Source organism: Ranitomeya imitator, chromosome 1 (assembly GCF_032444005.1).
Source record: "Ranitomeya imitator isolate aRanImi1 chromosome 1, aRanImi1.pri, whole genome shotgun sequence".
Lineage (NCBI taxonomy): Eukaryota > Metazoa > Chordata > Amphibia > Anura > Dendrobatidae > Ranitomeya > Ranitomeya imitator.
Window position 1 is genome coordinate 737,742,636 of NC_091282.1, and position 14,698 is coordinate 737,757,333.

Sequence of the window (14,698 nt, forward strand, 5' to 3'; positions counted from 1 at the left end):
AGGAAGACTGATCACTTGATATAAATATGTAATTGTGTTACATTTTGATAACGCCGATGTTCTTCTGAATCCAATGTTGTTGCTTTTTTATTGCTACCTCTCTCCGTTCCCGAGATATGGCGCTTTCTTCCTTCAGCACAAATCTAGTCTTGTTAGCTAAGTGGGCGTGGTAGGCAGTTATACTCCCACAGAGAAGACCACTCCCATTTTGCTAAACAGATTAGATTTATAAACAGGAAAGAGGGGGCGATATCTTAAGAATGGAGAAGCACAGGAACAAAAGAAAAACATCTCCGGATTCAGGAGAACATCAGCATTTACACCAGGTTAAAAAGAACCCACATTTATGGCAGATGACAGGTTGTCTTTAAGTCTTGAAAACTAACCTACCTAAGAAAAGAATCTTCATTTTCTCTTTAAATCCGTCAAGATGAGGTGGAACCAGCTAGGCTAGCTCTTAGGGGCTGACACAGTTAATTAATGGGTATGTCCACTCAAACAAGAGCCTCAAGTAGCAAAAGAAATAGGTTTCCTCTTGGAAACATTAAGGATGTAATAGTACTGGCTCTGTCCGTTTGTTGATTATGCAGCACAGTCCACAAGTAGGAAAATTTATGTTACTTCTGGTAATGTTGCTGCAGCTCAGAGCCGTGGGTATAGAGAAAAGTACCAGGATCAATCCGAATCGTGACACTGCTCTGTAAGACATAAGAGAACCATAACCATACCTTATACTAATTATTAGGGTTGAGCGAAACGGGTCGAACATTTTCAAAAGTCGCCGACTTTTGGCTAAGTCGGGGTTTCATGAAACCCGATCCGACCCCTGTGCGGGGTCGGCCATGCGGTACGCGACTTTCGCGCCAAAGTCGCGTTTCAATGACGCGAAAAGCGCCATTTCTCAGCCAATGAAGGTAAACGCAGAGTGTGGGCAGCGTGATGACATAGGTCCTGGTCCCCACCATCTTAGAGAAGGGCATTGCAGTGATTGGCTTGCTGTCTGCGACGTCACAGGGGCTATAAAGAGGCGTTCCCGCCGACCGCCATCTTACTGCTGCTGATCTGAGCTTAGGGAGAGGTTGCTGCCGCTTTGTCAGAAGCAGGGATAGCGTTAGGCAGGGTCCATTAACCACAAAACCGCTTGTGCTGCAGCGATTTGCACTGTCCAACACCACCCTCGGTGTGCAGGGACAGTGGAATTTTTTTTTTTTTTTTTTTTCCCCTCAGCGCTGTAGCTCATTGGGCTGCCCTAGAAGGCTCCCTGATAGCTGCATTGCTGTGTGTACGCCGCTGTGCAAACCAACTGCTTTTTTCAAAGCACAAATCCTCTTGTTCCTTCCTTTCTGCACAGCTATCTTTTTTGTTTGTCCACACTTTTTATTTCATTTGTGCATCAGTCCACTCCTTATTGCTGCCTGCCATACCTGGCTGAGATTACTGCAGGCAGGGAGATAGTAGCTGCCTGCCATACCTGGCTGAGATTACTGCAGGCAGGGAGATAGTAATTGTAGGACATTCCCTGTTTTTTTTTTTTTTTTTTTTTTGGTGGGAGATTAAGATTGGCAATTTGGCATTTCTGCTAGAGTGCCATCCCTGTGTGTGCCATCTCTCTCACATAGTGGGCCATAGAAAGCCTTTTCATTTTTCTGTATTTTTTTTTGTGGGGTGTATAAATTCTCCCTGATAAAAATACAGTGGGAGATTAATATTGGCCTTTGGGCTTGTGTGCCAGTCCTGAGTGTGCCATCTCTCTCACAAATAGTGGGCCATAGAAAGCCTATTTTATTTTTTTTTGGGTTTTATAAATTCTCCCTGAAAAAAAGGGAGATTAATATTGGCCTCTGGGCTTCTGTGCCAGTCCTGAGCGTGCCATCTGTGCCAGTCCTGAGCGTCCCATCTCTCTCACAAATAGTGGGCCATAGAAAGCCTATTTAATTTTTTTTTTGGTTTTATAAATTTTCCCTGAAAAAAGGGAGATTAATATTGGCCTCTGGGCTTGTGTGCCAGTTGTGAGCGTGCCATCTGTGCCAGTCCTGAGCGTGCCATCTCTCTCACAAATAGTGGGCCATAGAAAGCCTATTTAATTTTTTTTTTGGTTTTATAAATTTTCCCTGAAAAAAGGGAGATTAATATTGGCCTCTGGGCTTGTGTGCCAGTTGTGAGCGTGCCATCTGTGCCAGTCCTGAGCGTGCCATCTCTCTCACAAATAGTGGGCCATAGAAAGCCTATTTAAATATTTTTTTGGTTTTATAAATTCTCCCAGAAAAAAAGGGAGATTAATATTGGCCTCTGGGCTTCTGTGCCAGTTGTGAGCGTGCCATCTGTGCCAGTCCTGAGCGTGCCATCTCTCTCACAAATAGTGGGCCATAGAAAGCCTATTTAAATATTTTTTTGGTTTTATAAATTCTCCCAGAAAAAAAGGGAGATTAATATTGGCCTCTGGGCTTCTGTGCCAGTCCTGAGCGTGCCATCTGTGCCAGTCCTGAGCGTCCCATCTCTCTCACAAATAGTGGGCCATAGAAAGCCTATTTTATTTTTTTTTTGGGTTTCAGAAATTCTCCCTGGAAAAAAAAAGGGAGATTAATATTGCCCTTTGGGCTTGTGTGCCAGTACTAAGCGTTCCATCTCTCTCTCTCTCTCAGTCAGTGGGCCATAGAACGCATATTTTTGGTTTTATTTGTTTTCTAAATTCTCCCTGAAAAAATCATTTTATTTTATTTGGTTTCTAAATTCTTCCTGATAAAATCATATTTTTTTTATTATTTTTATTTCTAAAGTCTCCCTGAAAAAAAAAAAAAAAAAAAACAACCAAAAAAACAGTGGGAGATTAATATTGGCCTTTCTGCTTGTGTGCCAGTCTTGACTCCTGGGTGTGCCATCTCTCTCTCTCTCTCTCTCTCTCTCTCTCTCTCTCTCTCTCTCTCCAATTGTGGTCCATAGAAAGCCTATATTTTTTTTCCTTGATTTGGGTTCTAAAATCTACCAGAGAAAATAACTACATCAATCATTGGTAGAAAAATATTGGCCTCTGGGTTTGTGTGCCACTCCTGACTCCTGTGTGCGTCATCTCTCAGTCAGTGGGCCATAGAACGCCTATTTTTGGTTTTATTTGTTTTCTAAATTCTCCCTGAAAAAATTATTTTATTTTATTTGGTTTCTAAATTCTTCCTGATAAAATCATATTTTTTTTATTATTTTTTTTTCTAAAGTCTCCCTGAAAAAAAAAAAAAAAAACAGTGGGAGATTAATATTGGCCTTTCTGCTTGTGTGCCAGTCTTGACTCCTGGGTGCGTCATCTCTCAGTCAGTGGGCCATAGAACGCCTATTTTTGGTTTTATTTGTTTTATAAATTCTCCCTGAAAAAATCATTTTATTTTATTTGGTTTCTAAATTCTTCCTGATAAAATCATATTTTTTTTATTATTTTTTTTTCTAAAGTCTCCCTGAAAAAAAAAAAAAAAAAACAACCAAAAAAAACAGTGGGAGATTAATATTGGCCTTTCTGCTTGTGTGCCAGTCTTGACTCCTGGGTGCGTCATCTCTCAGTCAGTGGGCCATAGAACGCCTATTTTTGGTTTTATTTGTTTTCTAAATTCTCCCTGAAAAAATCATTTTATTTTATTTGGTTTCTAAATTCTTCCTGATAAAATCATATTTTTTTTATTATTTTTTTTTCTAAAGTCTCCCTGAAAAAAAAAAAAAAAAAAACAACCAAAAAAAACAGTGGGAGATTAATATTGGCCTTTCTGCTTGTGTGCCAGTCTTGACTCCTGGGTGCGTCATCTCTCAGTCAGTGGGCCATAGAACGCCTATTTTTGGTTTTATTTGTTTTCTAAATTCTCCCTGAAAAAATCATTTTATTTTATTTGGTTTCTAAATTCTTCCTGATAAAATCATATTTTTTTTATTATTTTTTTTTCTAAAGTCTCCCTGAAAAAAAAAAAAAAAAAAACAACCAAAAAAAACAGTGGGAGATTAATATTGGCCTTTCTGCTTGTGTGCCAGTCTTGACTCCTGGGTGTGCCATCTCTCTCTCTCTCTCTCTCCAATTGTGGTCCATAGAAAGCCTACATTTTTTTTCCTTGATTTGGGTTCCAAAATCTACCAGAGAAAATAACTCCATCAATCATTGGTAGAAAAATATTGGCCTCTGGGCTTGTGTGCCACTCCTGATTCCTGTGTGCGTCATCTCTCACTCAGTGGCCCATAGAAAGCATATAGTTTGTTACATTTGTTTTCTAAATTCTCCCTGCAAAAATCTATTTTTTTTTTTTTGGGGGGTTTCTAAAGTGTTCCTGAAAAAAATAAAAATAAAAAAAAAATAATAGTGTGACATTAATATTAACATTTGTGCTTCAGTGACAGTCCTGCGTGTGGGGCATCTCTCTAATTTGCAGCCACCAAAAAAAGAGTGTGTAACATTGGGCCTGATTTTCGCTGTGGTCTCACCAACCTGTAAAGGGGTAGCTAAATCATACAGAAGTTATAGCTCACCGTGTAAGTTGTGTGACTGCAACAAATAACGTTAGTTTGGTTACGTTTTTAAAACAATGAGGAAGTCTAGTGGAAGAGGTCGTGGCCGGGGGCGTTCATTGTCAGCTGGTAATGAGGGTAGTGGTAGTGGTGGAGCATCAGGTGGTCGTGGGGGAAAAAATATTGCACCTAAGTCTGGAGCTGTGGAGCCAGGTTCGTCGTCCGGCTACACAAGGCCTCGAACGCTCCCTTTTCTGGGATTAGGAAAACCGCTTTTAAAGCCGGAGCAGCAAGAGCAAGTTTTGGCTTATCTTGCTGACTCAGCCTCTAGCTCTTTTGCCTCATCTCGTGAAACTGGTAAAAGTAAAAGCAGCGCGTCGTTAGTGGATGTTCACGGTCAGGGACAAGTCACTTCCTTGTCCTCTTCAGCAAAAACAACAACAGAGAAGAATGCAGCAGGCGACACAACGGGTTACTCCATGGAGCTCTTTACACATACCGTCCCTGGCTTAGAAAGTGAAGCAGTTAACAGTCCATGCCCATTACAAATTGAATCTGACATGGAGTGCACTGACGCACAGCCACAGCCAGACTACTATGCTGGTCCTTTGACTCAGACCACAACATTGCCCTCGCAGGGTGCTGATCAAGAATCAGACCCTGATGAGACTATGTTGCCCCATCACGAACGCTATACCACCGAACGACACGGTGACACAGACGAAGTTGCGCAGGAGGTACAAGAAGAGTTATTAGATGACCCAGTTCTTGACCCCGATTGGCAGCCATTGGGGGAACAGGGTGCAGGCGGCAGCAGTTCTGAAGCAGAGGAGGAGGAGGGGCCGCAGCAGGCATCAACATCGCCACAGGTTCCATCTGCCGGGCCCGTATCTTGCCCAAAACGCGTGGCAAAGCCAAAACCTGGTGGAGGACAGCGTGGCCATCCGGTTAAAGCTCAGTCTGCAATGCCTGAAAAGGTATCCGATGCTAGAAAGAGTGCAGTCTGGCATTTTTTTAAACAACATCCAATTGATCAGCGCAAAGTCATCTGTCAAAAATGTTCTACTTCCTTAAGCAGAGGTCAGAATCTGAAAAGTCTCAATACTAGTTGCATGCATAGACATTTAACCACCATGCATTTGAAAGCTTGGACTAACTACCAAACGTCCCTTAAGGTTGTTGCACCCTCGGCCAATGAAGCTAGTCATCAACGCAACATCCCTTCCGGCAGTGTAGGACCACCATTTAGCGCACCACCTGCTGTATCTGTGCAGGTATCTTTGCCAGGCCAAAGCAGTCAGGGTCAGGGAATCACCAGTTTCGTAGTAGGAAACACTGCATCTAGGGCACCGGCGGCAACAATACCATCTCCCACCGTCTCTCAGTCTGCCATGTCCACCGGCACCCCCGCTAGTTCCACGATCTCCAGCTCTCCAGTCCAGCTCACCCTACATGAGACTATGGTTAGAAAAAGGAAATACTTAGCCTCGCATCCGCGTACACAGGGTTTGAACGCCCACATAGCTAGACTAATCTCGTTAGAGATGATGCCCTACCGGTTAGTTGAAAGCGAAGCTTTCAAAGACCTGATGGACTACGCTGTACCACGCTACGAGCTACCCAGTCGACACTTTTTTTCCAGAAAAGCCATCCCAGCCCTCCACCAGCATGTTAAAGAGCGCATCGTCCATGCACTCAGGCAATCTGTGAGCACAAAGGTGCACCTGACAACAGATGCATGGACCAGTAGGCATGGCCAGGGACGTTACGTGTCCATCACGGCACACTGGGTAAATGTGGTGGATTCAGGGTCCACAGGGGACAGCAAGTTTGGGACAGTTCTGCCTAGCCCACGGTCTAGTAAACAGTTGTCTGTAGCCGTTCGCACCCCCTCCTCCTCCTCCTCCTCGTCCTCCTGCAGAAGCAAGAGCTCGTCCACAGACCGCAGTCGCACAAACACTCCATCCGCACCTGCCACTGTTGCACACCAGGTCTCCCATTATGGGGCAGCTACTGGCATACGTCAGCAGGCTGTATTGGCTATGAAGTGTTTGGGCGACAATAGACACACCGCGGAAGTTCTGTCCGAGTTCTTGCAGCAAGAAACGCAGTCGTGGCTGGGCACTGTAGATCTTGAGGCAGGCAAGGTAGTGAGTGATAACGGAAGGAATTTCATGGCTGCCATCTCCCTTTCCCAACTGAAACACATTCCTTGCCTGGCTCACACCTTAAACCTGGTGGTGCAGTGCTTCCTGAAAAGTTATCCGGGGTTATCCGACCTGCTCCTCAAAGTGCGTGGACTTTGCGCACATATCCGCCGTTCGCCTGTACACTCCAGCCGTATGCAGACCTATCAGCGTTCTTTGAACCTTCCCCAGCATCGCCTAATCATAGACGTTGCAACAAGGTGGAACTCAACACTGCACATGCTTCAGAGACTGTGCGAACAGAGGCGGGCTGTTATGTTTTTGTGGGAGGATACACATACACGGGCAGGCAGTAGGATGGCAGACATGGAGTTGTCAGGTGTGCAGTGGTCGAAGATTCAAGACATGTGTCAAGTCCTTCAGTGTTTTGAGGAATGCACACGGCTGGTTAGTGCAGACAACGCCATAATAAGCATGAGCATCCCCCTAATGCGTCTGCTGATGCAAAGTTTGACGCACATAAAGGATCAGGCGTCTGCACCAGAGGAAGAGGAAAGCCTTGATGACAGTCAGCGATTGTCTGGTCAGGGCAGTGTACATGACGAGGTACCGGGCGAAGAGGAGGTGGAGGATGAGGAGGATGATGGGGATGAGTATATTTTTAATGAGGAAGCTTTCCCGGGGGCACGGGAAATTGGTGGCGTGGCAAGGCCGGGTTCTGGTTTTTTGAGGGACACAAGTGACGTAGATTTGCCTGCAACTGCCCCTCAACCAAGCACAACCGCAGATTTGACAACGGGAACTTTGGCCCACATGGCGGATTATGCCTTGCGTATCCTCAAAAGGGACACACGCATTACAAAAATGATGAACGATGACGATTACTGGTTGGCCTGCCTCCTTGATCCTCGCTATAAAGGCAAATTGCAAAATATTATGCCACATGAGAACTTGGAACTAATATTAGCAACAAAACAATCAACTCTTGTTGACCGTTTGCTTCTGGCATTCCCTGCACACAGCGCCCGTGATCGTTCTCACACGAGCTCCAGGGGCCAGCAGACCAGAGGTGTTAGAGGGGCAGAAATCAGAAGTGGCGTTGGACAGAGGGGTTTTCTGACCAGGTTGTGGAGTGATTTTTCTATGACCGCAGACAGGACAGGTACTGCAGCATCAATTCAAAGTGACAGGAGACAACATTTGTCCAGTATGGTTACAAACTATTTTTCATCCCTTATCGACGTTCTCCCTCAACCGTCATTCCCATTTGATTACTGGGCATCCAAATTAGACACCTGGCCAGAATTGGCAGAATATGCATTGCAGGAGCTTGCTTGCCCGGCAGCTAGTGTCCTATCAGAAAGAGTATTCAGTGCTGCAGGTTCAATACTAACAGAAAAAAGGACTCGTCTGGCTACCCAAAATGTAGATGATCTAACCTTCATTAAAATGAACCACAACTGGATTTCAAAATCTTTTGCCCCACCCTGCCCGGCTGACACCTAGCTTTCCTATGAAAAGGTCTTGCCTGTGGACTATTCTGAATGACTTTTCCAATCTCGTAATTTTCTTCACCTGATTGTCCAGCATACGACATGTTTCCACCTCACGAAATGGCCAAACTCCCCACACGGGGCCGTGCTATCGCCACTTTGCGCTTGGACCCTTGAGAGTGCTGTTTGTCTGAAGAGGTGGGTGTGGCCGCTTTTGGTCGACGGCACTGCCACTGGGTCCCTCATAGTACAATAAAGTGTCTCTGGCGGTGGTGGTGCGCACCCAACGTCAGACACACCGTTGTAATATGAGGGGCCCTGTGCCTGTACCGCCGGCCACAAGACAGTTCCCCCCCCCAGCTCAAACAGTGCTCTACCACTAGCAAAATTATCTCTCACAGCTTCACCAATGTGTAGTCTAGCCGCTGACATCCTTCAATGCCTGGCACTGACAATACCATTGTTTTGACATTTTTGTTATGTTAGGCCTTCGAAGCCTGTCTGCGGTCCCTTCTTTCTACAACTACTACACTGACCAGGCCACTGCTGGCCGTGTTACCCTGGAACCAATTTAAAAGTGCCTACAGTCAGCCCAATTTTGTTATGTTAGGCCTTCGAAGACTGTCTGCCGTCACTCCTTCCACTAGACTTCCACTGACCATACACTGCTGCCCATGTACCCCTGGAACCAATTTAAAGTGCCTACAGCCAGCCCAATTTTGTTATGTTAGGCCTTCGAAGCCTGTCTGCGGTCACTCCTTCCACTAGACTTCCACTGACCAGACCACTGCTGCCCGTGTACCCCTGGAACCAATTTAAAAGTGCCTACAGCCATGTGTTATTATTTTAGGCCTTCGATGCCTGTCTGCGGTCACTCCTTCCACTAGGCCTCCACTGACCACACCACTGCTGCCCGTGTACCCCTGGAACCAATTTAAAATTGCCTACAGCCAGCCCAATTTTTTTATTTTAGGCCTTCGATGCCTGTCTGCGGTCCATTCTTTCAACTACTACTACACTGACCAGGTCACTGCTGCCCGTGTACCCCTGGAACCAATTTAAAATTGCCTACAGCCAGCCCAATTTTTTTATTTTAGGCCTTCGATGCCTGTCTGCGGTCCATTCTTTCAACTACTACTACACTGACCAGGTCACTGCTGCCCGTGTACCCCTGGAACCAATTTAAAATTGCCTACAGCCAGCCCAATTTTTTTATTTTAGGCCTTCGATGCCTGTCTGCGGTCCATTCTTTCAACTACTACTACACTGACCAGGTCACTGCTGCCCGTGTACCCCTGGAACCAATTTAAAATTGCCTACAGCCAGCCCAATTTTTTTATTTTAGGCCTTCGATGCCTGTCTGCGGTCCATTCTTTCAACTACTACTACACTGACCAGGTCACTGCTGCCCGTGTACCCCTGGAACCAATTTAAAATTGCCTACAGCCATGTGTTATTATTTTAGGCCTTCGATGCCTGTCTGCGGTCACTCCTTCCACTAGACTTCCACTGACCAGACCACTGCTGCCCGTGTACCCCTGGAACCAATTTAAAAGTGCCTACAGCCAGCCCAAGTTTGTTATGTTAGGCCTTCGATGCCTGTCTGCGGTCACTCCTTCCACTAGGCCTCCACTGACCACACCACTGCTGCCCGTGTACCCCTGGAACCAATTTAAAATTGCCTACAGCCAGCCCAATTTTTTTATTTTAGGCCTTCGATGCCTGTCTGCGGTCCATTCTTTCAACTACTACTACACTGACCAGGTCACTGCTGCCCGTGTACCCCTGGAACCAATTTAAAATTGCCTACAGCCAGCCCAATTTTTTTATTTTAGGCCTTCGATGCCTGTCTGCGGTCCATTCTTTCAACTACTACTACACTGACCAGGTCACTGCTGCCCGTGTACCCCTGGAACCAATTTAAAATTGCCTACAGCCATGTGTTATTATTTTAGGCCTTCGATGCCTGTCTGCGGTCACTCCTTCCACTAGGCCTCCACTGACCACACCACTGCTGTCCGTGTACCCCTGGAACCAATTTAAAATTGCCTACAGCCATGTGTTATTATTTTAGGCCTTCGATGCCTGTCTGCGGTCACTCCTTCCACTAGGCCTCCACTGACCACACCACTGCTGTCCGTGTACCCCTGGAACCAATTTAAAATTGCCTACAGCCATGTGTTATTATTTTAGGCCTTCGATGCCTGTCTGCGGTCCATTCTTTCAACTACTACTACACTGACCAGGGCACTGCTGGCCGTGTACCCCTGGAACCAACATCAGAAAATATAAAAATAAGTATTTTGCTTATAAAAAAGAAAATACTGGTGAGATATCAAATGCAGACATTTTAACATTAAAAACAAACACACAACTCTAATCTGGTACAGTACTAAAAATGGCCACCAGCTACAATTACTTTCTCCTGCAAGTAGTTAACTGAAAGTTTTTTTAAATTGAAAACACACATATGGCATCCACCGAGTGTTGTCCTGTCGCGTCTTCTTTATATTATTGCCGAGAAGATGCAAAATAATGAAAATAATAAAATCATTAATTACCAAAATAATAGAGAAAGTCAACACCACATTGCAAATAAACATTCATTCCAAATAAAGAAGCAGGGCGCGTCCGAGGGTGAGTATATACCTAATAAGAATATAATCACCCTCGGACGCGCAATGCTTATTTCCAACAGCCTTCCTTCCTAAGAATCAGCCCTTCCGTCGTGTAGAGAGACGTTGTGTTACACTCCAAGGTGTTCCCCAGGTTGCCTTTCCTGAGCTTCGATCTTCCGGCTCTCGTTTAGTAGTTCTTGGAAACTACTCTGCATTAGGCCTTCAAATTGGGTATGGGGTGTAGAGAGATGGTGTGTTCCACTCCAAGGTGTTCCCCAGGTTGCCTTTCCTGAGCTTCGATCTTCCGGCTCTCGTTTAGTAGTTGTTGGAAACTACGCTGCATTAGGCCTTCAAATTGGGTATGGGGTGTAGCGAGAGGGTGTGTTACACTCCAAGGTGTTCCCCAGGTTGCCTTTCCTGAGCTTCGATCTTCCGGCTCTCGTTTAGTAGTTCTTGGAAACTACACTGCATTAGGCCTTCAAATTGGGTATGGGGTGTAGAGAGAGGGTGTGTTACACTCTAAGGTGTTCCCCAGGTTTCCTTGCCATTGCTTCGGTCTTCCGACTCTCGTTTAGTAGTTGTAGAAAAGTACACTGCATTAGGCCATACAAAATGGGTATGGGGTGGAGAGAGATGGTGTGTTACACTCCAAGGTGTTCCCCAGGTTGCCTTTCCTGAGCTTCTATCTTCAGGCTCTCATTAAATTGTGGTTAAATGGAACAACTGCATTTGGCGTACTAGTTGGTTTGGGGCCTACTATCGGTGTCTGCCACTCCTTGCTGTTCTCCTCCACTGAACAAAGCTGTGCCGCCTGTTTACTACGGTTGCCAATTTTGAACTGCATTTCGACTACTTACTGATTTGGCCCTACTCTCTGTGTCAGCCTCTCATTCCAGTTGTCCTCCACTGCAATGCCCCCTGGTTATTCCTGTGTTACCAATTTTGAACTGCATTTAGCCCACTTTCTTCTTTGGGCCTATATCTGTGTTTCCACTTCATCGTGCCCATTGCCCAGCCAGTGATAGATGAGTCTGCTGGTACATTGACCCATAACGCAACATTCCCCGTGCACGCTACACAACAACATTGTGACCCTGCTGAAAGTCAGGTTGCTCTTCCCGCATACCATACCACCTTACACGGGGACAAAGAGGAAGGTGCAGATGAAAGTGCAGGTTCCTTCATCAGGTGGGGGGAGGAATACTAGTTGGCGACGTCACTGGCACAGGGCCTCTCATAGTACGCAAAAGTGTTGCTGCCGGTGGGAGGCGCCCCCGCCGTGCAAACACACCGCTGTACTTTGAGGGGCCCTGTGCCAGTGCCAATGCCAACGAGTGGGCCCCCCCTGCTTGCTCAGGTTCACAGCACTTGCAAAGTTGAAATACTTACCTCTCCCTGCTCCACTGCCGTGACGTGGTCCAGATTTCCTGGGCCCACTAATTACTTGAACCAGCCCTACCCCCCACAACTTTAGCCAAATGACCCCCAATTTCAAATGCCTTCCAATTATTATAAGGTAAATTACGCTTGACAAGCTTCATTAAGAAGAATGGATGGTTTTGACATTAAAATGGCCACTCTAGGTGTTTTCCTGGCCCCCACTCACTGCCGACTATGCTGCCCCATTGACTTGCATTGGGTTTCGTGTTTCGGTCGATCCCGACTTTACGTCATAATCGGCCGATTTCACTCGACCCGACTTTGGACATAGTCGGGTTTCGCAAAACCCGGCTCGACTCTAAAAAGGTCAAGGTCGCTCAACTCTACTAATTATATTAACTGCCTTGTCAACTTGTTAGTAGTTTGTGGTTTCAGAGTTACATTTCCTCAGTAAGGTCCAAAGGAACTCTACATTATGAGCGCTTTCTACTCCCTTTGCCACTTTCTTTTATAGTAGCACATTTTTAGTAGTGCCATATTCAATACTGACAATGACCTAAACATGAAGTTCCATATAGCAGAACAAAAGATGCAAACATTTTTTTGACTATCCTAACAAGGAAAAAAAATGTACAGCTCTCTTAACCTCATGTACAAAACAACCCGAAAATTACACTAAATCTAGTGCGCCAAATCTTCCACATTGTGTTTCATCCTTCGTTCTATCTGTGTTATCACACATTCCAGGTATAAAAAATCCTGATCTGACTCTTTCTTTTAAAGCTGCATAGATTTCCCTCTGGAACCTAGTGGCGTCAGTTTTCTTCCAGGTTCCTAGAGCAGAGACAGTCTTATTATCTATTGTAAGCAGCAAAATAAATGGTTTACCAGTGGTATTGGCAATAGAAAGCCATCGTATATACAAGAGAATCTACAGTGCATTCTTTACATTAATTCTTGAAGATCTTATATGCCAGCTGCCTACCAGTATATATTTTGGTGGTAATTTTATTTATATTGACTGCACTAGAAACAAAATTTTTATGCAATTTTCTTTTCATTTCTATGTATATTTTACAGCTGCCGGGTTCATGGCAGTCGGTTTATCAGTAAAAGTGGCTGCAATGGATCAGAGACATGAATAGGGTAATGTGATAGAGGGTGTTAGAGCTAATGCAGGCGGTGGACTTGTAAAGTGAACCTTCTGTAATTTACCGTTGAGTAGAAATGAGCGAATCTCTTCTGCAAGCATCAAGTTTGGCATTAATTTTTGCTAATTTTTGTTAAAATTTGCAATTCTTCGATTGTTTTGCATGAATGTTTTAAACTTTCTGCTGCTGCATTACTGATAGCAGCATGAAGGAAGAGTCAGCTGGTCATATAACTCTGAGGATCACAACGCAATGCTCAGACTGGTCGTTGGCTATCCCGACCCAGGTGTGACAGTTGCATAGAAATACATGCTGTTACATTTGGGTAGGGAGAGCCACCGGCCAGTCCGAGCACTGTGTTGCTATCATTGTCCAAGTTATACGGCCATCTGACTCTTCCCTAAAGCAGAGAGGAAAGATTACATGACCACAAGCAGGGCACGGTGGGCAACCACATATAGTCTTTCAGTTAGCCCACCTTATGGCATAGCCACTATAAAAGCCCAAGCAGAAGATGTTGCTGCCACTTTGTGGTGAATGTGAAAAGGAGAGAAAACCTCAGAACTTAGTCAGACAAACATATTGCACAGAATACATGGTAGTCTGTCAAGAGACGAGAATACATTTTAATTACAAGAAATTGATCAAGAAGGAAAGATATGTCACTGAGGCTGCGTTCCTACCATGAGCTTTTGGTGAGTTTTAGATATGGCAGGTCTTCCACACCATTTCTGCATCTAATAAGTAAAATAGGTTAATTCAATTTTTTTCTAAAGTATGCAGAGTAAAATACTCTCTAAAAACTCAATGTGAAAACATAGCCTGACACATCCATGTTTCACTGTCCACACTTGGACTACAATGCATCCTGATCTGAACTTGACAGCCTCTTATGATCTATGAGATTGGCATGGGTCTCTTGACCAAAACGAGACAATTTATGCATTTTAGTCAAAGTAAAGACAAGGAAATGTGGATGAAGGAAACAGGCCATTGGGTATGCCATTTATCACCTCTCCGCCAAAGAAAGTAGAGTAAAATAACTTTGTCTAAATACCAGTTATGTAGATGAAAGTTGAACAAACCTGCCTATGTGTTGAGATAAGTTGACCATCTGACATGTCTGCCTCCAGCTATAGATGATGTTGAGGAAGAGAAGTATCGGACAGCTGGTTTTCTGGTAAGATGAGCCGCTGTCAGGGAGTCACATTCTCCTATCTCCCCATTGAAAATACTTGAACGCTTGGTCTAGATAAGGGCTCATGTGAACGACGGTAGTTTGGAGAGCTTTCTGTCTTCCAATCGAGCCCTCAGCAGATTGCTATCCCATGTGAATGGCTGGCTTAAGTCAAGCAGAGCCTCTCATCACCCAGAAGAGAGAGGAGTTGGATGACTCTATCCCATTGATCCACTACAAAAGATCAAGCACATATAGC